Here is a 6,000-nt window from a genome sequence, read left to right as displayed (position 1 = left end):
TGCATGATTTCGAGTTTGCATTAAATGTTCTCCAGAGTGCGCGAAATGACCCGTTTCTGAGCGATAACAAGTGGCGCGCCCGATTGGGGAGAAATTGTGCAGGGTGTGTGTCAGGTGCATGCAGCGGCCATTTTATACTCCACATCGTGTCCCACCCCATCTTGTCGCTTTAAGCAGAAAGTAAGGGCGAGACCTTTAGTTTGGCTGACTATTTATCGAAATCTTCCAACACAGCAGCAGGCTGTCAAAAACAAAATCGCTCTTCAACAAATTTAAAGTGACAGGACATCATAAATTAAAAAGCACACATTCACAGGTACAGGACACAGAAATACAGTCACAGACAGAAAATGAGAGACATATCCAACTGTACAGATCAAATGTGGGGAGGACGGAGAAGACAAAAGAAAAATTTCTCTCTCCCGAGATCCTTGTTATTAAACAAAACCCACCGAGAACAGAGTCACTCAAACACATTGACAGTAAAAAAAAACCTCAATTACTTCCTTCATCCAAACTTTCAACAGGATTCTGCCAAGAGGCACATCAGATAGTCTTTAGATGATTTTTAAAATTTAAACCAAACACCATCCCAGGAGCTCAAACATTCGCCTGTTAGTCGCGACACTGGCGGGCAGAAGCTTTTGCGACAATGGGCCCAGCGTGGGCAGGAGTTGGTGTCCCGGGCCCGGCAACCCAACCCGCCACGGGTGCCCGATTCAAAAAGGCTCGGGGGGGGGGGGTTTCCCACCGCGAGGCCTGGTCAGCCGGGGCCTTGCCTCGGACCTGCGGCCACACTCGGCAACCAGAATCGCCGGGTGGGCCGGAACCAAAGAAGGCAGGGGTGGGGTTTATTTTTAAACTACGTGATCCTGTCAGCCGGGTCTGTGGGCCTTCCCTCTCTTACCCTCCACCCCCCCCCCCCCGCCAAGACGAAGTGGCAGAAACTGCCAGAAAAACGGTCACCAACAGTCGGCCATTTTGTTTGTCCAGGGGGTAACCGCCTTCCCCAAGAGATTATGCCAACGGTTGCTCAAGCTCTTATACACAAGGATAAAGGTTGGCTAACCGACTGAGCGGCCAAAGATGGATGCCAGAGTAGAATCACTCGATGGGCTTTCAGCCATTTTGTTCTCCCCGTCCTTCTGCTTCTGACAGGGGGCTGTGCACTGGGTTTGTTGGGGGGGGGGGGGGGGGGGGGGAAGTCAAATGGCCTCCACACCATCAAGAGATTACTTTTCACATCTTGAATGTAGACAGTGTGCTGATCCACCGTGGTGGCCATCACAACTAACCAAACTGGACTCCCTGCCCTTCCCCCGACACTCGTCCGTGTGCCTTTCTCCAGCAGGAATTCTGGCTTATTTTTCCGCTCCCCGATCCAAAAGGCACCGAGGCCAACTGCATCAGACCAGGACTGGAGCCTTGTGTCTTCCTCCCTCCCTCCCCCTCCCCCCCCCCCCACCTGGTTCTCCCGATGGCTTACCTGGATCCACGGGATTCATCCAGATGAGCCATCGGGAGAACCAGGGGGTAAAATCCCTGGAGGTTTCTTTCTTCCGCTCCGGCTTGCGAGCGGAAACGGTGGTTTCCAAGGTGATGCGGGCGGAGCCCTCCCCCAGGAGAGTGTTTTCCCTGTTGGCCAATTCAGAGCCAACCCACGGCTCCCCCCCCACCCCCACCCCACCCACCGTTTGGTTGGGAGGGGAAAGCCAACTTTGTCCATCGTGGAACATAAACCAAAGATTTAGCCGAGACAGCAGGCAAGATCATACTGGGGGAAAAAAAATAGACAGGGCGTTCCCTCAAGAAATCCAACTGTCTTTGAAGAGTCAGCCAGAAAACCTCCCATCATAAAAATAAACACAGGAAGCACGTGATCGGCTTGTAACATCACAAAGCAGCATAGAGACGTGAGCTGCAAATCTACTAGGCTATGGTGAGGGGGAAAGAGTTTAGTTATACCTATCTAGGGCAACAGAACGACAACGAACCAGAATTAAATCCAACAAAGTTGTCTTCACTGCCCCTTCTCAATTGGTAGCGAATGGGGAACCAAACAAAAGCTCACAGCGCAGGACAACTCGTGTAGGAGTGACGTGGAGGCAAATCAAGAATTAGCGTCCAATTAGGTGACCCCTGCCAGTTTATAAGAACATAAGAGATAGGAGCAGGAGTCGGCCATTCGGCCCCTCGAGCCTGCTCCGCCATTCAATAGGATCATGGCTGATCTGATCCTGGCCTCAACTCCACTTCCCCGCCCGCTCCCCATAACCCTTCACTCCCCAATCGTTCAAAAATCTGTCTATCTCCACCTTAAATATATTCAATGACCCAGCCTCCACAGCTCTCTGGGGCAGAGAATTCCAAAGATTCACGACCCTTAAAGAAATTATTGCTCCTCATCTCTATTTTCAATGGGCGACCCCTTATGCTGAAATTATGCCCCCCCCTCGTTCTAGATTCCCCCACGAGGGGAAACACCCTCTCAGCATCCACCCTGTCACGTCCCCCCCTCAGAATCTTTGGGTTCCAAAAGACTGTAGGAGAGCGGGAGGACACGGAGGGCCAAGGAATTCCACAGCTCGGAAGTCTTGGCAAAAAACGAGTTAGTCGCAGTTTTTCAAAAATGTTAATTCTTGGGATGTCGACGTCACGTGATTATTGTCCATCCCCAGTTGACCCTTGAGCCTCCTTCTTGAACCGCTGCAGTCCGTGGGGTGAAGGTGCTCCCATCTCCCATGACACGGTTTGGTGGAGGGTTCCAGGATTTTGACCCAGCAGCCACGAAGCAGATGTCCAGGTTAGGATGGGGCGGATCTCGGGGTGTGATGGCGTTCCCATGCAGCTGCTGCCCTTATCCTTCTCGGTGGAGCTCGCAGGTTTGAGGGGCGATGCCCGCCCCGTTAACGCAGTGAATCCAACATAGTTTTTTTTTTGTTGGGACGTAGCATCATAAACCGGACGCAGTTACTCAGCCAGTTGCCATGACAATAGTGTTTTTGGAACAGGCGAATATTGCGCCTTAAAATTGGACCAACAAAAAAAAGATTAAAAAACCTCAAAACGCGCGAAGAGACGAAGTCTAAAACCCCCCCCCGCGTGAATGGCGCTGTCAGGCCGTCTGTCCCAAACCGCAGAAGCGCCAAACTCTAATCGCGTGGTGCGCCAATCCTTATCCGGAGGGCCGAGCCTGGTCCTCACTAACTCTCGACGACTCCCAGTGTCAAGGCAAAGGGTGGTGAGCACAGCAATACCATCGGAAGTTCTTCACTAAATTCTCCATCTTTCAACGGCAACGGGTAATCCTTCAACCCTAGGTCGGAAACAAAAATTACAAATGGTAAGGTATATTTATCAGATCGGAAAGCAGTGAAATCAATACAGAAGCTATCCACTCGGATCCCATTTTCCCCACTCTTCTCCCATACCCTTCGGCATTTCTCTTTGTCGGGTATTACATAGTCTAAAGAAGTCTCCTGTAACCTAGGGATCGGTGCTGAAGCTCTGCACCTCCAGCGGGTGGAACGACCATTCACAAGAACATAAGTAGGAGGAGCTGGAGTCGGCCATTCGGCCCCTCGAGCCTGCTCCGCCATTCAATGAGATCATGGCCGACCTTCGACCTTCGATATAATCACCGAGCAACGGCAGGTGCCGAGGTATGGTCAGGAGGACGTGGCAGTGTGATCACATAGTTATAGTAAGCTGTGACTGCGGAGGATCTCCTCAAACCCACAGTGGCCAGCTGTCTAAATGGGCGATGAGTAAGCATCCCTCTTGGATTGGGGTGTCATTGGGGTCTTCTGGAGGTCGAGAAGGCTCCAAGTGACACACGCCTGGGCAGTAGAAATTTGGCACCAAGTTAACCCACTGCTGCAGACTCGGCAATTGGATCTGGCTGGTCAACATTCCATTGTTGATAACTGACCAGCCAGGATTGCTGAATAATGAGGGGGTGGGGTAGGCTGGTCACTAGGGGAAACAGGGTTGCAGTTCTCCCCACTCGATCCCAGATAGCCATTCCCCGGCAGGTCGGGATGGGCAAAAAATGCCGGCCTGGCCAGTGCTGCCTATAATCCCATGAACAAATAATTAAAAAAATAAATAGGAGGAAGGGAAAACTGAGGGAGGTTTCGAGGTGCACAGCTTTGCTGGGAAAGTATGAGTTAGAGTGGGAGGCGGTGTGATGGTTCTTCAATTCGACTCGAGTGAGGGGGAAGAAGGACGTGCTCAAAGCTGCTTCTGGCTGCAGGAAGTTTAACTATGCTGGTTCAACAGTTAGCCTCCCTGCACACACCCGAGAGCCCCCAGGCCGAGGTTCAGCCCCCTTGCTCCCAGCCTCTCTGGTCTTGGGTAAGTGGGGCGTGACCCCGAGAGGGAGCGGATGCTCTCCGCATTGGGAAAACAGAACATTTATGCAGGGATTCCTCAGAAGTTTGGCTCGGAGACGCTTAAACACGGCGATGGGTTTATCCAATTCCCTTGTAATCATCATGATCAACTCACTTTCAATGGCCACTTGGGTAACACACCCAATAATCCCAATAATCCTGGCACGAAAACATTTCTTTCAACCCTTGCCCCGTATGTTTCCGTTACCAATCCCACCTTGATGCTTCCTGGTTCACTGAGCAGTGGAAACAATACCCCAGTGACTCTCCAACCCTTTCATATTGTTGAACATTTACATTCCCTCCCCAACCTTGTCTGCTTCAATGAACAGCATCCTCCTCTCCCCGTGAATCTACGTTACACCTTCTCCAGCATGTAACCCAGCCAGAAGCAGCTTTGAGCACATCTTTCTACCCCCTCACTGGAGTCGAATTGAACAACCATCACCCAGCCTCCCACCCTAACTCATCCTTTCCCAAGACAGCAAAGCTGTGGATCTCGAAACCTCCCTCAGTTTTCCCTTTCACGGGATGTGGGCATCACTGGCATTTATTGCCCGTCCCTAAGTGCCCTCGAGGAGGTGGTGGTGAGCCGCCTTCTTGAACCGCTGCAGTCCGTGTGGTGAAGGTGCTCCCACAGTGCTGTTAGGGAGGGAGTTCCAGGATTTTGACCCAGCGACGATGAAGGAACGGCCGATATATTTCCAAGTCAGGATGGTCTGTGACTGGGAGGGGAACCTGGGAGGTGGCGGTGTTCCCATGCGCCTGCTGCCCTTGTCCTTAGAGAGGTCCTGCGATCTTAAGGCTTAAAATCTAGTAAGGGGTCACGGAACCACCAGTTCTTGTTTTAAACTGTGGTCTTTTCCTGCACTGTGGGCCTCCAGTCAGGCTTCTCGGAATAAAACCCTGGAGTCATCTGCTGGTACTTGCGTATATGTAGTTTGTTATTTGATACGGTCGAGTCTCTACAGCCACACAATCTCAAATTAATACGAATGTCAAGAGGTGCAGCCCCTCCCCTCCCCCACACCCGGTCGAACTGAAAATGTCAGCTTACGTGCCCCCCTGGTTTTAAAGGAAGGTGGATATTCCACCCCCCCCAGTGCGCCTTGGTAGTCTCAGAGTGTTGTATCCCTACACTTCTAAATCTCAGCTCCCCATCACACCTCAGTTAGTAACGGCAGAGAAGACGGAGTCATACTGAGCAGGAAAAGTCCTCTGTTTGAGCCGGGCCTGTGCTCAATTAGCTGACGGTTTGTTTTAAATATATATATATATATATTTTTTTTAAAAAGTGGGGAAACATACCTCCCCCAGTCAATAGGATCAAAAAACAGATTAGTTGGTCATTTATCTCACTCACTGTCTGTGGGATCTTGCTGTGCACCAATATGGCTGCCATATTTTCCTGCATACAGCCAGAAACGGCTTCAAAGGTTGTGAGCCGTGGCTGTGGGCAGCACTCTCGTCTCTCGAGTCCGAAGGTTGTGGGGTCAAGTCCCATTCCAGAGACTTCGGCACGTAAATCTAGGCTGACACACTCCCAGTGCAGTGACGAGGGAGTGCTGCACTGTTGGAGGTGCCGTCTTTTGGATGAGACGTTAAA

At 51.3% G+C, this 6,000-nt stretch overlaps 1 protein-coding gene across 3 annotated transcripts in view; it reads right to left on the bottom strand.

Moving 5' to 3' along the window:
- Positions 1–207: 207 nt before the first annotated feature.
- LOC139252416 (ectoderm-neural cortex protein 1-like) overlaps positions 208–6,000 on the bottom strand; it is a 53,741-nt gene continuing 47,948 nt past the window's right edge. For all 3 annotated transcript variants that reach the window (XM_070873401.1, XM_070873402.1, XM_070873403.1), the window contains one exon: positions 208–3,316. The gene's annotated coding sequence lies outside the window, so the exon portion shown is untranslated. The remainder of the gene's footprint in view (positions 3,317–6,000) is intronic.

Source organism: Pristiophorus japonicus, unplaced genomic scaffold (assembly GCF_044704955.1).
Source record: "Pristiophorus japonicus isolate sPriJap1 unplaced genomic scaffold, sPriJap1.hap1 HAP1_SCAFFOLD_465, whole genome shotgun sequence".
NCBI classification, from domain to species: Eukaryota; Metazoa; Chordata; class Chondrichthyes; family Pristiophoridae; genus Pristiophorus; species Pristiophorus japonicus.
The sequence above is the reverse complement of the archived record's forward strand: the minus strand, read 5'-3'. Positions and strand labels throughout refer to the sequence as shown.